The following is a 19,563-nucleotide window of genomic DNA, read 5'->3' as shown; positions in this document are numbered from 1 at the left end:
CTGGCGTGTCACTAATATCTCCCTCTGAATGTCCCAACCGCTCCCTATCATCTCCATCAGCTCCTGGTAAGCCTGTTTAAGAGGCTCTCCATCAGGCTGGGACCCAGCTGGGTCCTGGGATTCAGCAGACCTCCGCCTGGGGGTTCCTGCCTCCGCCTGATGTACATCAGCAGCTGTGTGATGCTCACCAGACTGTGCCACAGAAGCCTGACCACTAACGTTTCCCACCGAGGTGCGTGTCTCTGTGCTGGTGAAGGGTGCGGTTGACAGCTGTGACGTGTCGATCATGGCATCCTCGGAGCTCTCCTCTGAGGTGTTCTCCTGGGAGGCAGGAGAGGGGCCACCCAGGATGGGCTGGTGCCATTGGCTGGAGGACTAGTGGGAGAATGGATATGTTGTCAGTGGGAGGGATGAGTCAGTCAGCAAGGAAATCACTACTCACGTGTGACAGATCCTCCGGGTGGGGCCCTGTGGATCCTCACCTCTGCGGCTTCCACCAACCTCTGCATTGGCGACCGCTCTGTCCTTGGCCACCCCGGTCACCTCCAGGGCCCGTCCCTCATAGGTGGTGAGGATCCATATGTTCGGCATCTCTCCGCCAGTTTGGGCCCTCTCCCTGTGATTGTGGCAGAGCTTCCCTTGCGGAGTCACAGAGAAGGCATCATTAGCTACATGCATGGTTCACAGTGGTGGGAGGGGGATGTGAAGGAAGGGTTGGGGGAGGGTTGAAGGGAGCGCGGAGGGAGGGTTTGGGGACCGCATGGAGGGTTTGGTATTTGGATGCTTGTGTGGGGGAGGAAAGGTCCCAGGGAGGGGGGGGTTGTTGGTGCGGGGGGATGTGGTGTCAACTCACCCATGCTGCCTGGTGTAGATCGGATTGGATTGGATTGGATTGGATTTGTTTATTGTCACGTGTACCAAGGTACAGTGAAAAATATTTTTCTGCGAGCAGCTCAACAGATCATTACGTACATGGGAAGAAAAGGGAATAAAAGAAAATACATAATAGGGCAACACAAGGTATACAATGTAACTACATAAGCACCGGCATCAGATGAAGCATACAGGGTGTAGTGTTAATGAGGTCAGTCCATAAGATGGTCATTTAGGAGTCTGGTGACAGTGGGGAAAAAGTTGTTTTTGAGTCTGTTCGTGCGTGTTCTCAGACTTCTATATCTCCTGCCCGATGGCAGAAGTTGGAAGAGTGAGTAAGCCGGGTGGGAGAGATCTTTGATTATACTGCCCGCTTTCCCCAGGCAGCGGGAGGTGTCGATGGAGTCAATGGATGGGAGGCAGGTTCATGCGATGGACTGGGCGGCGTTCACGACTCTCTGAAGTTTCTTGCGGTCCTGGGCCGAGCAGTTGCCATACCAGGCTGTGATGCAGCCAGATAGGATGCTTTCTATGGTGCATCTGTAAAAGTTGGTCAGGGTTAATGTGGACATGCCATATTTCTTTAGTTTCCCGAGGAAGTATAGGAGCTGTTGTGCTTTCTTGGTGGTAGCATCGACGTGGGTGGACCAGGGCAGATTTTTGGAGATGTGCACTCCTAGGAATTTGAAACTGCTAACCATCTCCACCGCGGCCCTGTTGATGCTGACAGGGGTGTGTACAGTACTTTGCTTCCAGAAGTCAATGACCAGCTCTTTAGTTTTGCTGGCATTGAGGGAGAGATTGTTGTCGCTGCACCATCCCACTAGGTTCTCTATCTCCCTCCTGTATTCTGACTCTTCGTTATTCGAGATCCGGCCTACTATGGTCGTATCGTCAGCAAACTTGTAGATGGAGTTGGAATCAAATTTTGCCACGCAGTCATGTGTGTGCAGGGAGTAGAGTAGGGGGCTAAGTACGCAGCCTTGCGGGGCCCCAGTATTGAGGACTATTGTGGAGGGGGTGTTGTTGTTCATTCTTACTGATCGTGGTCTGTTGGTCAGAAAATCGAGGATCCAGTTGCAGAGTGGGGAGCCAAGTCCCAGATTTTGGAGCTTTGATATGATCTTGGCTGGGATTATGGTGTTGAAGGCGGAGCAGTAGTCAATAAATAGAAGTCTGATGCAGGAGTTCTTGTTGTCGAGATGCTCTAGGGATGAGTGTCGGGTCAGGGAAATGGCATTTGCTGTGGACCGGTTGCGACGGTATGCGAATTGTAGTGGACCAAGGCATTCTGGGAGTATGGAGGTGATGCGCTTCATGATCAACCTCTTGAAGCAATTCATTACGACTGAAGTCAGGGCCACCGGACGGTAGTCATTGAGGTACGTTGCCTGGTTCTTCTTTGGCAGTCATTGAGGCATGTTGCCTCGTTTTTCTTTGGCTTGGTTGACCTTCATTGACCTTCTTACAGCACTGGAGGCCAGTCTTCCTGGTCACACGCCCCAAACTTGCCGCCACTTCATCCTAGGCAGCACTGGCTGCTCCATTGCTCACCCTCCGGGACCCTTGGGGGAATTGGATATCCCTCCTGGCCTTCACCACATCGAGGAGCCTCCCCAGGTCTGCAGCCCTGAATCTTGGGACCGGTTGTCTCGGCGCCATGGCTGCGAGCTGAGTGGAGCAAGCTGTGCAAGTGCTGTGTAAGTGCTGCTCGACCTTGTTAGCAGGGGGCTCGCGAGCACAGCCCGGCGAATCGGCTGGCGAGCCTTCATTTGTGGCAAAAAGCCCGTGAGGCCTCGTTAAGTGGACCAATTATTGTTGAATAGCATTGTTGGTCTGGCTCGGCCGAGCGCCAGGAAGCTTGCGGCCGATCCCGCTCGCTAACGCACTTATAAACCTTTCCGGAGAATCGCGCCCTTTATTTCATCACACCATTGGGAAGCTGATTTTTAGCCTCCTGCACAATGAGGTTTCCCTGTCTGAATTGCTTCCCACTTTCACGACCAGCACAAGATTTTGCCCTGTATCTGGAAAGATTGCTCAGACTGCAGACCATGTGCCCTGCTCATTCCCTACTGCATTCCTAAATAATTTCTATTCATTTTCTGGATAGCCACATGTTTTATGTGCATATAGACCTTCAGGAAATTTCCAATTTACTCCTGCATTATTAATTCTCGCTTAATGTATTCTCTTTCTGTCCTCACTGCATTACAGTACACTAAGTTGCTCATGCTCTCATCCTCTTCACACCTGACTGACACATACCCTAGAACTGACTGACTCTGACTTATTCTGCAGACCCATTTCCCGTTTTTTTATTTCCCTCACTGCTTTTCTAAACTACTGCGGGGACTGCAGGCACTTTTTGCCTTTTAATGGATGACCTGATATTAGTTGAACAATACCATTATTTAGTTTATTATTTGGTCAAAGGGCAACTGGGCTAATTATTGGGACTCCTGCCTATTTCTGATTTTGATTCTTAATAATTATTGACATACCTGTTATAACCGCAATGGAGGTCCTAGGATCAGGACTATATAATCTCCATGACCGCCCCGGAATATGAACTTCCCCTTTGAGACAGGCAGGCCTTCCCCTATAAGGTGCGGGACGGGATTTCCCTTTTAGAAGGCGAGCTTCAGTTGTATACAAACCCAGGCCTAGCTGCAGGTCATAGAGTGGAGGGGAGGGGACGGGACGTATTAAAATGAACCTTGTTCTGTAATTTCTACTTTTGTCTATGCGTTCTGCCTACCACAGATTCAACAATACCCAATGAGAAATTTATCCTCACTTGATTCAAGAAAAGACAGGGTAGGTAAAGATAAACTATTTCCACTGGTTGGAGATTCTAAAGCTAGGGGGCATAGTCTAAAAATTAGGACTTGGCTGTTCAGGAGAGATGTTAGGAAGCACGTCTTTGCTCAAAGGGTGGTAGAGGTTTGGAACTCTCTCCCACAAATAGCAATCGAAGCTGGAACAGTTGGTAAATTTTAAATCTGAGATAGGTTGATTCTACTTAGCAAAGATATTACAGGATATGGGGCAAAGATAAGCATATGGAGTTAGACCACAGATCAGCCATGATCTCAGTGATTGATAGGGTAGGCTCAACGGGCTGAATGGCCTACTCCTGTTCCTATGTATCATAAATGTTTATTATTGACCGTAAGTCATATGTTAGATAGCAAATCTAAGTTTTAAACCCTGTATTCCAGGACCTGTGCATGTTTTCAGTTCTTGATTGAACTTTATGTTTGGCCACAAATCTTTCTTCATTCTATTCCCACTTTTAAAGTTCTCAGAAATACAGTCCATCACAATAAGCTTAAAAATATTTGTACCTACATCGAACAATGAATTCCCTTGTTGAGGTACCACAAAGATTGCCACCCATTGAACCGTGATTCAGTGTGGGAATAGTTCTGTTAGTTACAAGGGGTGATGCACAAAAAGTAAAATAAAATATTTAAAAATAGCACAGCCTAGGATATATTACATTTGTGTTTCCAAATGGAATAAAGCAAATCATCTCTTTCATCCACAGTAAATTTCAGCTTTCAGTTAGACAATTGATATTTGCATGTTGGTAAGCATGAGGTAATTTTACTTTAATTATATTAATTTATTTTCTTTAAATTTGTTTTCTTAAAAACAAATATTCCCAAGCTCCAAATTCCCCACTCTAGTAAAATTTGGGATAAGATATATCCATCTGCACAAGCAGCTCAGGGCTGGTTATGCTGAAGATTCGGATAGGCCCCTATATTTGAGTAGGTTATTCACACATGCAAAGCTAACCAGAGAACTTGATTAAGGAATGTAAAATCTTGTGCGGCAGCAGCTCTTTAAAACTAACCTTTAAACTATTTCCTCAGTGACAAGCAGTCATCAATTTAAAATTGGCACTAACCGAGTGAGGGGGGGGGGGGGGCAGGGTGGCAAAGGTTAGAAGTTTCTTTACTCATAGGGTTGTTGAGAGTGTGGAATGTTTTATCGCAGGGAATGGTTATGCCATTGCATCTTTTAAGGGAGAATTGGATAAATATTTGAAGTAGATAAAGTACCATAGAAAGATATTGGGATTAGTTTTGCAGTTCTTCTTTTACATAGAGCCGCTGACAAATGGCTGAATCCATCAAAAGTCAGCTCGGGGATAAAATTATGCAACGTGCAATACAGAATTTAATTTCAATTTTTAGCTTTGAGCTGAAGTTCATTGGGTATTGGTTGTCCAAATTATAGATACTCTTGAGGCCTGCTCTGCATCCAAGGTATCTAATATTGCACAATGTGATTGTTCAATCTGTTATCTACCAGGAGACCGAGAATAAAATGTGTAAGGGTCATTAAGGCTCAAGAAACGTTACCTCAGTGAGCCTCCCCATGAGTGTGCTGGGAGCTGCTGTTTATTAAAAACACTTCAGGCAAAGTCTATGATGATGGTTGCAGAGAAGGGGAATGGGGAAAGGAATGTTGATCCTGCAAGAGAATGCTCTCTACGCTTTTATAAAGGATGATTTTCTCTTATTATTACTGATAATTTGGCCTCCTGAGGGCAAATTCAGCAAGAGCTAACATGTCCATAACTGAATATTTGAGCACAATTTGAGCTACTGGTAGGCTTTCGCTAGCCCCCAGTGCCAGCTTTCTGGTGCCTGATAGAATTGAATGAGTATGTGACTGAGCTGATCAGTGAACACCATGCTCAGACTGTTCAGTGTTGTTCTCTGAGACCATCTTGAGTACTGTATCTATTTCTGGTTGTTGAGACTCAGGGAGGACATTCAAGTGCAACAGGTAGAGCAGAGAAAAAATATATGGCTGATCCCTGGGACAGATTTACACTCAAGCAAACTTTGGACATCTGGCTTTGGAAGCAGGCTGCCCAATGACCAGTTAGTTGCCCAAGACTCCCTTTGGGAAAGGTTAGATCCATTTGAGGACTGGCCCTCAGTAACATTGGGCAGGAAAACTGAAGGCAGGAAGGGACTTACACAGGGCAGTCCATTCACTACCAGCTCCACACTATGGCAACATCAGGTGGATATATAAGATTGGTTAATAATCAAAGGGAACCCATCGGGGTTGCCAAGGTAAGTATAGTCCCCAGAGGGAGAGGAAAATGCCTGGGCACTGCTCTGGTGGGCCCTCTGGAGAGCCCTATGGTGGTTGGGGGAAGGGCTGATGCTTGCAAGGGGGAAGAGTGCCCCCAGTACTCCCATGATGTTGAAGGGGTGGGGATGGGTGGAAGAGTGTCCCCGATACTGCCGTGTTGGTTGGTTGGGGGGGGGGGGAAGAGTTGCGCCAAGGCGCCCTTTAAAGATGGCGGCTTGTTCTCTGTGGGGCCGGCCTTGCTGGTTCTATCATGCCCCACCAGAGTGACGACGCAAACCGTGCACCCAGACATTCTGCTCACTAAGTGCCAGAGAATCTGGAGTGTAAACCAGCTTTGCATCTGGAGAGTTACATGTCTGTTTTCAGTCAGAGCCTGACACTCTGACACAGTTTGGCAAAATTCCACCATATTACTCTATTAATGAAGCAAAGGGAGCCAAATGTTTTAACATTTTATACTTATCCTGCTGCAATCACAAATATGTAGACAAGTACCTCCAGGTCCATCTGTTCCTGTGCTTAAAATAGAACCATTTTGTTTTCTTGCTTTTCTCACTTTTCCTACTTCTCTACTTAAAAATTCATTTTCCACGCATCTGCCTATTTACCAGAAGATGTTCTCCTGAAATCTTTCTGTGCTCCTCATTGTTTACAAAATTTCCTTCCAGTGAATCTACAGTGAAAACTATTACAGACTGGAAACAGAAATCTCAAACTGAAAGCCTTGAAGGAAGGTGTGCTAGAAACAACCATTTGAATTGAAGACTTTTATCTTTTTTTACTTTCCTTATTATTTTCACCCCTCTCTTCTTCTCTTTGTTTGTCTGTCATGTATGTGTGTGTGTGTGTGTGTGTGTGTGGAGGGTGGGGGGAGTGGAAAATTAAAGTAGGAGATTAGGAATTAGTTAACAATTAACCAGCTGTATTTTCTGCATATTTCATGATTATTCTTGTTGTAAATAAAAATTAATTGGCCGGGATTCTCCGAAAATGGGGCTCTGTCCCCACGCCCGTCGGAAAATGGGTGCGAATCACTCCAGACTTTTTTCAAAAAGTCCAGAGTGATTATCCGGTTTTAAGAAGGATAGCAGGGCAACTGCGTGCGCCATGCAGCTCCAGCTGTCTATACGGGGCCCTGCAATTCCGGCCGCGGGTCCACGCAGGTGTGCGGCGGCCATTTTCGCACCGGCCCCCACGCAACATGGCGGAGAAACACAGTGGGCCAGCGCGGAAGATGATAGGCCTCCCCTGGATCGCGCACACCTACCGATTGGTAGGTCCCGGTCACAGGCCTGTCCGTCATGGGGGCCCCCCCCCCTGGAGTCTGATACTCCCCGTCCACCCACCAAGACGGCCAGCGCGGCCGCGACTCCAAGTTTCCGGTGGGTGAACCCAGGTTGGAACCACGCCGGCGGAACTCGGTGGGACCTCAGTCGGTCGATCGCAGAGAATCGCTGCGGGGGCCACTTGCAACGTCCCCCGACCGGCGCGGCATTGGCCACGCGTGCGCGCGGCTGCTGCCGATTCTCCGGTTCGTGGAGAATCACATCCCAGCGCCGCGGGTCTGAGACCCCATTCTCCGCCCCTGCGCCGAGCGCAATTTTGGCGTGGAGGCTCGGAGAAACCCGGCCATCTTGTTTAAATTTTCAAACCTGGTGACTGGAATTATTGGGTAGTCAAAGACTTTGAGTATTGTTCTAAGGATTATTGCTTAATTGAATTGAGTTGTGACTCTGGGTCAAGGGGAGCTGGAATTGACTGCGTCCTAGCCCAGGGTATCGTAACAAGATGCCTGGGAAACAACACTTCATTTCCTTCGAGTCTGACTAATATACACCACTCTACTCTCTGTTCCACAGCCAATGTTGTACCCACACTGCCACTATCACTTTAAATCCATGGGCTTCAACTTTGCTTACAAGTCTATTATCTGGTACGTTGTCAAACGCCTTTTGAAAGTCCACATAAACAATATCAGCTGTATTACTCTGGGACACATATCAGCCGTATTACCCTAGTCGGCATACACTATATGAACTGTATGACTCTTATCCACATACACAATATAAACGTTATGACTCAATTCCACGTATGCAATACCAACTGTATTACTTTAGTCCTCATGTTAACTCTCTTACTCTCGTGCACATACACAATATTAACTGTATTACTCTGGTCCATGTGTCAACTGTATTATTCTAGCCCACATGTACAATATGAACTGGTTTACCCTATTGAACATATACAATATCAACTGTAATTCTCTAGCCCATGTACAAAATGAAATGTATTACTTTGGCCCACGTCAACTGTATTACACTCGACTACATACACATTATCAACTGTATTACTTTTGTCCACACGTATTATGCTAATCCACATACATAGTATCAACTTTATTACTCGAGCACCAATGCCAACTGCATTACTCCAACCCACATATATAATATCAACTGTGTAACTCAACCATCTTGATTCATCAAACATCTCAATCAGGTTAGTGAACCATGATTTGTCGAACAAATCCAAGCTGCTCTCTACCTATTTACATGGTCCATAACTTCTGAACTCCAGCGAAATGTATCTGGGGGGATTACCCAAAAGATGTGCTGGGGAACTTCACTGGAAATTCCCAGGCACGTGTTTCAGAGCAATTGCCCAGAAAGCGCAAATGTCCGATGGCTAATTGCCCCACACAGGGAACCATCCAATACTCCGATTTAAATCACAAACGTCCAACCATTGCACAATAATTGTTACTCAGAAAACGTTAGAACAATTAAAACCACTTGTAGCTCTGGGTGACTATAGCATATACCTACCCCAACCCTCTAGGGTATAGTCTGATTATCAACACCACCACCAACACCCACTGCTCCCCAACCTCACCCCCACCGCCCACCACCACCCACTGGCATTGGGACCAGAATTTTGTCATGTGATCCTAGCCCACTGTCAACCCAAGGGAAGGTGCACTCTGGTTGCAACAAATTCTGAAATTTGTTGCTACAGAGAGTTTGAGCAGGAAGAGCAAATGATGGTGCAACGGGTGAGAGGTGTTGTGTTATTCACCCTGGGGTAACATGGACTGCAACTGGATGCAGTTGTACTTGAAAGTAGACACCAAACTTTGGTGTAAGTTCAATACGCTTCATTGAACTTGTTAAGCAGTGCACACAGTTCGCTGTGGAATGACACTCTACTAATCTAAGCATGCTAACTATAACTAACTAGACCAGACTAGCTCTGAGCCACGTGTAGAAGGTGCTAACTGATATATACACCCTGACTGTCATTACAGTTGTCACCAGTGGAATGAGGCAAAGTGTTGATGCCTCGTGTGTTTTATAGTGGGAAACCCCCCTCTAGTGTTCTGCCTGCTGATTGGTTGTGTTCTGTCCTGTGTGTTGATTGGCTGTACTGAGTGTCTGTCACTGCCTGTCTGTATCTCATTATGTGCATGAGTGCATATCATGACTTCCTCCCTTTTAAAAAAAAAAATTTGTCGGTTGCTTGGAGCATATGCGACTGGATGTACATGTGTAACTATTTACATTAAATAGCAAGTGGATGAATATATACATGAGAGGTGTCCAGCGTGCAGATCCAGAACAAAATTTACAAGATAAATGTCTATAAGTCCAATCTCTGGGGCTTGCGTCTGATCCTTGTCGACCGCCTGAGAGGTGGAGGTGGGGACGATGGCGCCTTGACAGGCGGGATTGCTGCCAGATTGGTGGCCTCGTGATGCGAGGTGTCTGGAGGCGGCATAACAACATCTGAAAAAGTGAGATTTGGTGGTGGGCAGGCAACTTTGCGCAGTGCCCTTCTGTTGTGCCTGACAATGGAGCCATCAGCCATACGAACTACAAACAATCTGGGAACAGCCTGTCGAACAACAACAGCTGGAGTTGACCAGCCTCCATCAGGTAGCTTGATCCGAACAGCATCTTCCGGAGATAGCACAGGCAAATCGGTAGCATGAGCATCGTACGTCAGCTATTGCCTGTTCCTGAGTTGCTGCACCTTTTGTAGCACTGGGAGGTGATTCAGGTCTGGTAAGTGTATGGCTGGAACAGTCGTCCGCAGGTCTCTATTCATGAGGAGTTGAGCCGGAGACAGACAGGTGGACAGAGGGGTTGCCCTGTACACCAACAGCGCAAGGTTGAAGTCCGAAGCAGAGTCCGCAGCCTTGCAGAGCCGTTGCTTCACTATATGGATCCCTTTCTCAACCTTCCCGTTGGACTGCGGGTAGTGTGGGCTTGAGGTAATGTGTTTGAATTAGTACGACCTGGCAAAATTGGACCACTCTTGGCTGTGGAAGCAGGGACCATTGTCACTCATGACAGTGAGTGGAATACCATGCCTGGCAAATGTCTCCTTGCAGGCCTTGATGACTGTCCTTGATGTGAGGTCTGACAGCTTCACAACTTCCGGGTAACTTGAGAAGTAATCGATGATGAGCACATAGTCACGCCCATTGGCGTGAAAAAGGTTGATCCCACCTTGGACTATGGAGAGGTCACAATCTCGTGTTGCTGGAGGATCTCGTGTTGCTGGAGTGTTTCTTTTGCCCTAGCAGGCTGGAAGCACTGGCAGGTTGCACAATTGAGGACCATGTTGGATATGTCCTGGTTGATCCCAGGCCAATAGACAGCCTGCCGGGCCCTGCGACTACACTTTTTGACACCAAGGTGTCCCTCGTGGATTTGTTTGAGCACTAAGCTCTACAGGCTGTGAGGAATAACAATACAATCCAGCTTGAGGAGGATCCCCTTGACGACTGTCAGGTCGTCATTTACATTAAGGAACTGAGGGCCTTGCCCTTTTTGCCAGCCATTTGTGAGGTGGTGCATTACACGCTGCAGAAGAGCGTCTTTGGCAGTCTCTTCACGAATGCTGATCACTCTTTCATCTGAGGCCGGGAGGTTGCTGGCACACAGCTGCACCTGTGCCTCAATCTGGCGGATAAAGTCAACCTGTTCACAGGGCGAGGTGATGGAGCAGGACAGGGCAGCCGCAATTATCAGCTCCTTGCCTGGTGTGTATACTAACTCAAAATCATACCGTCGGAGTCGAAGGAGAATGCGCTGAAGCCTGGGCATCATGTCATTCAAGTCCTTATGAATGATATGGACCAAGGGTCTGTGGTCAGTCTCCACTGTGAATGTTGGTAGACTGTAGACATAGTCATGGAACTTTACAATGCCGGTTAGGAGGCCCAGCCACTCTTTTTTTACCTGGGCATACCTCTGTTCAGTAGGAGTCATGGCCCTTGACGCATAAGCAACTGGAATCCAGGACGAGGAGTCATCCCTCTGGAGGAGCACCGCACCAAAGCCATCCTGGCTTGCTTCCGTGGAGATTTTTGTTTCCCTGTCCGGGTCAAAAACTGCTAGTACTGGAGCAGTGGTGGGCTTTGCTTTGAGCTCGAGCCACTCTGCTTGATGTGTGGGTAGCCACTGGAATGCAGTGGACTTCCTCACCAGATGCCTGAGAGCCATGGTATGTGAGGCCAGGTTGGGAATGAATTTTCCCAAGAAGTTCACCAAACCGAGGAAGCGTAGCACCGCCGTTTTGTCTTCCGGGGTCTTCATGGCGTTAATGGCCTTGACTTTGTCCGAATCTGGTCGCACACCCTGCTGGGATATTTGGTCGCCCAAGAACTTGATGGATGACATGCCAAAGGAGCACTTGACCTTGTTCAGCTTGAGGCCGTTTGCATGGACACGTCGAAAGACTTGTTTGAGACGAGATATGTGTTCCTCGGGAGTCGTGGACCATATGATTACATCATCTACGTAGCCACGCACACCCTCAATGCCCTCCATCATCTGCTCCATGATCCTGTGGAAAATTTCAGAGACTGGAACAATGCCAAACGGCATACGGTTATAACAGTACCTGCCAAATGGTGTGTTGAACATCCAGTTGTATCTGCCAGAAACCACGCGATGCATCTAGCTTCATGAAGAATTTGGCATGTGCCATCTCACTGGTCAGTTCCTTCCGCTTCGGGATCATGTAGTGTTCCCCCATTATGTTCCGGTTAAGATCTTTGGGATCTATGCATATCCGCAACTCTCCCGAGGGCTTCTTCACACAGACCATTGAGCTGACCCAGTCAGTCGGCTCTGTCACTTTGGAGATTATGCCCTGGTCTTGGAGCTCCTGTAGCTGTGTCTTTAAACGTTCCTTCAGAGGAGCCGGCACCCGGCGTGGTGCATGGATTACAGGCGTGGCATCAGGCCTGAGTAAGATCTTGTAGCAGTATGGCAGAGTACCCATTCCACTAAACACATCCGGGTATTGCGCAAGGATGTCATCAATGTCAGCCTGAAGATCCACATTGGAAGAAGAAGACATGGCATGGACTCGCTGTACGAGGTTGAGTAGCTTGCATGCATGGGCACCAAGCAGGGGTGCCATATCAGGCTTGACGATTTTGAATCGCAGTGTGGCATTGATGGTTTTGTTGAAGACAAATAAATGACAAGATCCTAGTGCAGTTATGGCATTGCCATTATAACCGAGGAGCTGGCAGGCTGGCGGAAGAAGTTTTGGTTGCTTTTTAATGCGGTCAAAATCAGCTTGAGAGATGAGATTGGCAGAAGCACCAGAGTCCAGCTTGAACTGGATGCTGCATTGATTTACTTGTATGACAGCACGCCATTCGTCCGCAGAATCTACATTCAGAATAGATAGGCGTCTTGATATGAAAATGAAAAATGAAAATTGCTTATTGTCACAAGTAAGCTTCAATGAAATTACTGTGAAAAGCCTCTAGTCGCCACATTCCGGCGCCTGTTCGGGGAGGCTGGTATGGGAATTGAACCGTGCTGCTGGCCTGCCTTGGTCTGTTTTAAAAGCTAGTGATTTAGCCCAGTGTGCTAAACCAGCCCCTGATATGGGGACTCCAGGCAGTAATCCTCTGGATCCGTAGTGCTACCAGGATCAGAATCCAGTAAACCTTGCTGTACACATCGAACGCGCTTGCATTGGAATTGGGATCGCTGGCCCTTGACTGGTGGTGCAGACCTGCACAAGGCTGCATAATGTCCAGGCTTCCCGCAATTTAAACATCGCCTGCCTTTTGCAGGGCATTATCGCTTTAAATGGGCGGTGCTGCAGTTCGGGCACGTCATGACATTGACGTTGTTCTGCTCCGTGAGTCGTCGCACATGCGCAGTGCGGTGAGCCGACGTTCGCACCTGCGCAGTTTGGTTTTCGGCCGCTTTGTTCTCCCGTTCATGTTGCGCATGCGTGGGGCCCTGGGAAAAGCACGCAAAATGGCCGCTTTCATCGATACTGAGGTGCTGCATCCGGGCGATGGCCTGTACACTCTCTGCCTCGTGGGAGGCAAGTTTTTCGTATTCTGCCGATTTGAAACAGGAGTACCGATTTCTCGCATGCTCATGCACTATACACGTCTCGATTGCGACTGGCATGGTCATGTGCTTAATTTTGAGGAGTTGCTCCTGCAAGGAATCGGAATGCACCCCAAACACGATCTGATCCCTGATCATGGAAGCAGAAGTTGCACCATAATTGCAGGACTGCGCTAATCTGGAGAGATGAGTTAGAAAGGATTGGAACAGTTCATCCTTACCCTGAAGGCGTTGCTGGAATATATAGCGCTCAAAGGTCTCGTTTGTTTCGACTTCATAGTGACTGTCGAACATCTCCAAAACGATCTTGAATTTTTCTGGCATCGGACGCATCCGCGAGGTCAGAGGCCTCAATGTAGAGAAGGAACCTTTGCTTGAAGTCCTGCCAGTTGGCGCCGAGATTGCCGAAGATCCGTAGCTGTGGAGGGGCCTGGAGCTTCTCCATGCTGCTGGAAGGCACTTGCTGGTCGTCACAGAATCACTCGAGGTAAACCACTTAGAGATAGTAGACTACTGGTACCATGTCGTGTTATTCACCCTGGGGGAACACTGACTGCAGCTGGATGCAGTTGTACTTGAAAGTAGACACTAAACCTTGGTGTAAGTTCAATACGCTTTATTGAACTTCCTGAGCAGTGTGCACAGTTCACTGTGGGTTGACACTCTACTAATCTAAGCGTGCTTACTATAACTAACTAGACCAGACTAGCTCTGAGCCACGTGTAGAAGGTGCTAACTGATATATACACCCTGACTGTCATTACAGTTGTCACCAGTGGAAAGAGGCAGAGTGCTGATGCCTCGTGTGTTTTATAGTGGGAAACCCCCCTCTAATGTTCTGCCTGGTGATTGATTGTGTTCTGTCCTGTGTGTTGATTGGCTGTACTGAGTGTCTGTCACTTCCTGTCTGTATCTCAGTATGTGCATGAATGCATATCATGACAAGAGGAGAGAGGGCAGGTCCTCTGGTGTTACACTGAGAACCTCACCCGAGGAGATGGTGCAGAGGAGAGAGGTGTCCTAGCTAAGAGGCTCACCAGACAAACTTTGTGAAGGAAGTGGGACCAGATAGCCTTGGTAGTCAAGGCAAAGAGTGCAGAGTTGCAAAATTTTCATTGGCTGCAAATGAATGGTCGGGGCAATTAATGTATCTTCAAATATTGTGTCCCAGCAATTGCATCATTAGCCTCCTACTGCTCAATGCACCACACAACATTACTCACCTAATCTCCATTAGAGACTCACAATTTACATTTATGGATCTACCTCACCCTCACACACTTTGCACTGCTGAAAGCCTCACACCAGCATCTGATAGCTTGTATACACTGCCAGCTAGTCAACCATGACAGTATTATCACTCGACTTTCAGTGAAACACTTTCATTTCTCTTGTAGGACAAGTTTGTGCACAGCTAGAGGCAGCTTGAGTTCATCAGTGAGGAAAACACACAGCTGCCTGTCCTTATCTCCACAGGTGAGATGGTACTCACCATCATATGAACGACCATTACAGAAGCCATGGCTGCTCCAGGATTCAACAATCAAAAATGAAGGTACCCTCATCCCCGACCCTCCTTCTAACAGCGAATGCGATGCCCGTTATTTCAAGCTTACAGGCAGTAGTCCGCTCTATTAGCACATTTGTGAACCAAACCAGCAGCAACTAACCTGGAAGTAATTGATAAACCCTTTAAATGGTATTGAATAAGTGCTGTTGAATAAGTGTCCAGCTGTTAAAGTGATGGCATTAGCTGGAGTGTTGAGCTCCAAAAATGGCAAGGCTGGTGTCAGATCACCTCGATCGATATCGCAGTCTGCCGAACAGGCATGCTTTTGTTGCGTATTCCTTGTATTCGTTCTATTGTCCTCACCAAATTCACGTCCAGCACAGCTCACACCAGTGTTCCTGCACTGCAGCTGCCATTTTGGAGCTTAAACAGCATTTGTATTGCGGATAATCCAGCAGTAGGGAGTCAAGTTTTATAGCTACAGAGTCTAAAAACACAGGATTGGTTCAGAGAAAAATGAGCGAAAATCAGATTTTAGGTTGAACGTGAAGAAAGCAAGCAAGAGGCTTACAAGCAAAGTTACATCTTGACAGCCCAAAATTAGTTGTACTTTTCCAGACCCCCTTTTACGGTCTCAATGGCAATTCCAAAATTAAAGTGATGTAGGTTTGCTCGATTACAAAATGTGATCATTTTCAAGTTATTTTTCTTGCGAATAGATGAGACTGTGTTCCAAAATGCTGGTTATTAAAATCAAGCACATCAGCACTATACATTGTGCAAATATCTTTCAACTCTACGGAAAATGTGGTTGCAGTTTAATTTTGCAGTATTTACTCAGAATGAAGAATTGTGATCCATTTTATTACTAATCCATCCAGCAATCATCATTAAGCCTTTTCATCCTAAAATTGTGATTCAACTCACACAGATCTCCGAACTGGAGTTCAGCTAAGAAAAATGGGCATCATTTCCCTTCAAAAATCAGGTTTTACTGATTCATCACCCAAACGAAGTTATAAATTTTTCGACAGAAATTGGTAAAATTGGATTTTAATGGCCACTAAGAATACAGTACAGTCCTTAAAATATTGTCTGCAGTTGGTATCCATCAGGGACAGGATGGCTAAATGTCTCCACAGCTGCCAGCCTGCATATCTCTGAGGTTTGAGTTTGGTCACAGACATTATAGGAGTGGAAGAAATGCAACAAACATGTCCCAAATCTTTTGCATGAGAAATGCCTCACATGTCCCTATCTCTTTGTGCATGGCTGTAGCTCTGTTGGGTGAACCCCTGCCCCCATCCTATCACCAGCAGCATAGGGAAGTGTCACCCTCACTGTTCATTGTGCAAGTGTGCTGCAGTCCAGGGAACTGATTGCCATCATTATAATCATTCAACGATAAGTAATGCTAGGCCTGTATTTAATTACCTACTCTGTTTTAGGCCTCGTTTATGGAACATTACTCTGTTAAAGAAGAAGAACAAAATATGACCTTTACAACGGTTAGACTCCAGTGAACTATGAAACATTTTGAACAATGAGAAAATTAGCATTTGTAAAGGTAAGAATGAGGGGGTCATTAATCTGGTACTAAATATGCAGTGTCCACCAGCTAAGGTCGCACACTTAACAGAACATAGAATCATTAAAATGAGCAGAGGGAAATTTTAGCTTTTAAAATCTAGCCTTTTAAAAAGACAAGTTAGATTGAACCGTTCGCTCACAGTATTTGAAATTAATTGTGTGCTGACTGGACAACAGCTGTGCATTCAAACTCAATTGGAATGGTCAGATTGGAATGATTGAGGAGGTCTCCTGATATATTAACATTTGATGGATATTTCCTGGTGTCTGTACCACCAATTCAGAGAAAAATGGAGCGTTAATTACAAATATGGCTGTTTTGCTGAAAATGCTGTTTTACCAATGTCATCTAAAAATCAAAAAAATGTGTTGAATTATTTTATATTAAAGTAAGTGCAATATTAAATTAAAATAATAAGAATGGACTCCACTATTTTAGAAATTCCTTAAGATTAAACTGCTTTGTTTCAACCTCTCGAGTAATACCTTCATTATTAGTAGCAGGATGGAATATGGACTACACCCTTGGATGGACAAAATTGCCAAAAACACATTACGGTCAACATCAACTAGAATAGAGAGAGGTCTGCTTGATCAACAGTCTTGTCATTGGACTCATATCCACTTCATCCACAGCTCATATACAGCAGTATGTATCATCTAGTAAATGCACTGCAAAAACTTGCCAAATCTACTTTTAAAGAACCTTTCATCCACTACTAGTGAGGTCAAAAGTCTCAACCTCACAGGTTTTGTGAGGTCCACGAAAAATCCAGCATGAGTTGTAGGATAGAAAGAAATAACATTTATTTACAATAATATATATATTGGTTGCACAATGGATCAGATTATATATGATATGAAGCCAGGGGACTGTGTAAATTCACCTACTATGGAAAAGTTTACTTGAATCCAAAAGCGAGATTGATGTTTTGACTTCCCATTTGTGCCAGTGATTTTGGACTGATATTAAACTGTAATGATTTTGTATTGACACAAGTTCTATAAACAATAGAGTAAAGTTTCCACTTTGGGTCCAACTAGGAAATTGGTCCCAAAATGTACAGCCTAGATCACAGTTCAAGGAACAATTTAAAAGAATTTGCACTATAGTCTTCAATGAGCCAGGACAATTGGGCAGCACAAAAGAATGTAATTCTTTCTTCCCATTAAGATGATGTACAGAAGAATGATATGTCGCTGCAATTGTATTAATTCAGATGAAAAACATTCATCAACAAAAATAAGCATTTTTAAAATGTGTCTGCCCTCCACCAGTGACTACCTAATTAAAAATCACTTTTAAAATACTATACTGAGCCATTTATTCGTTTCCCCTGTGTTGCATGACATCCAGGCCTAGAGTCCCGATTGGACCTAGAGCTGCCTTCACACTACTAATAGACCTCCTTCTGCCTGACTGCCATTAATTGGCTATCCGATGCTTGATTTGATGGGTTGTGATGGTGGGGATGGGAGCAGTGGACCACTCAGCTTCCATTCTGCATCCCTCACCTCTCCAAAAATAGTCAAATTCAGCCCTTGGTAAAAGAGTTCGGTTGAAGAAGCATCTTAAGGGAGGAAAGAGAGTTAGAGAAGTTTTATGAAGAAATTCCACAACATAACACCCTGGCAGGGATGGTTCTCAAAGCAGAGGCTAATGAAATCAGGGCTGCTCAAAATATCAGAATTAGAGGAGCACAGATATATTTTGGAGGATTGTGTGACTGCAGGAGAGTATTGGAAGTTGGATTGGGCGAGGCCATGGAGGGATTGAAAGAATGATGAGAATCTTATAACTGAGACATTGCTCAACACAAAGCCAATGCATATTAGCAAGCACCAGAGTGGTGAACTAACGAAACATGGTGCCCATAGGACAGGGTAGCAGACTTTTGTATGGCCTCAAGTTTATGGAGCATCGAATGTGAGAGGATACTATAATTGTCAAGTCTGCAATAAAAAAGCCATTTGTGAGGGTTTCAGCAACAGATGAGCAGAGGCAGGATAATGTCTGATGATATTATAGAGATGGAAAGAAGAGAGGAAGATTGACATTTATATAATGCCTTTCGTAACCTTGAGATATCCCACAGCATTGTCAAGCCCAGGACGCATTTTGAAGTGTATTCAATGTTGTAGTGAAGAAGGAAATTTCAAAGTATGGGCCTAAAGCGACTAAGGGCATGGACACCTGGGGCAAAATTCTCCGGTATCGGCACGATGTCCGCCGATCGGCGCCAAAAACGGCGCAAATCAGTCGGGCATCGCACCGCCCAAAAGGTGCGGAATCCTCCGCATCTTGGGGGCTGAGCCCCAACCTTGAGGGGCTAGGCCCGCGCCGGACTGATTTCCGCCCCACCAGTTGGCGGAAGTGCCCTGCCAGCTGGCGCGTAAATGACATTGCTGTGCGGCGCATGCGCGGGAGCGTTAGCGGCCGCTCACGGTATCCACGCGCATGCGCTGTGGAGGGAGTCTCTTCCGCCTCTGCCATGGTGGAGACCGTGGCGAAGGCGGAAGGAAAAGAGTGCCCCCACGGCACAGGCCCGCCCGCGGATCGGTGGGCCCCGATCGCGGGCCAGGCCGGAGCCCGCCCGCATCGCCTTGTCCCGCCGGTAAGGTAGGTGGTTTAATCTACGCCGGCGGGACAGGCATTCTAGCAGCGGACTTCAGCCCATCCGGGCCAGAGAATCGCGGGGGGGGGGGGCCCGCCAACTGGCGCGGCGCGATTCCCGCCCCCGCCGAATATCCGGTGCCGGAGAATTCGGCAACCGGCGGGGGCGGGATTCACGCCAGCCCCCGGCGATTCTCCGACCCGGCGGGGAGGGGTTGGAGAATCTCGCCCCAGATGTGGGGTGAAGGAAAGGAGGAATGTACAGAAGGTCAGAGTTAGAGGGAAAAAAATCTGTGGAGAATTGTGGGGTTGGAGAAGGATTACAGAGTTAGAAAGGGGTGAAAGCTGTTAAAAGATTTAAACACAAGGATGAGAATACTGTCATGTTATGCACACTGAGATAACATGGGCTGCAACTGGATGCAGCTATAACTGAAATGTACTCCAGACCTTGAATTTAGTTC

The 19,563-nt window shown here is 46.6% G+C and overlaps 1 protein-coding gene and 1 long non-coding RNA gene across 5 annotated transcripts in view; one reads left to right on the top strand and one right to left on the bottom strand.

Moving 5' to 3' along the window:
• LOC140391779 (PC3-like endoprotease variant B) overlaps positions 1-19,563 on the bottom strand; it is a 1,275,236-nt gene that overhangs the window by 1,230,998 nt on the left and 24,675 nt on the right. The window lies entirely within an intron of this gene.
• LOC140391431 (uncharacterized) lies at positions 14,820-17,134 on the top strand. The gene is made up of 3 exons (XR_011935063.1): positions 14,820-14,940; positions 16,344-16,462; positions 16,984-17,134. It is a non-coding gene; the product is annotated as an uncharacterized lncRNA (long non-coding RNA).

This window comes from Scyliorhinus torazame, chromosome 15 (genome assembly GCF_047496885.1).
Source record: "Scyliorhinus torazame isolate Kashiwa2021f chromosome 15, sScyTor2.1, whole genome shotgun sequence".
In the NCBI taxonomy this organism is placed as follows: domain Eukaryota; kingdom Metazoa; phylum Chordata; class Chondrichthyes; order Carcharhiniformes; family Scyliorhinidae; genus Scyliorhinus; species Scyliorhinus torazame.
This window is presented reverse-complemented; position numbering and strand designations above follow the sequence as displayed.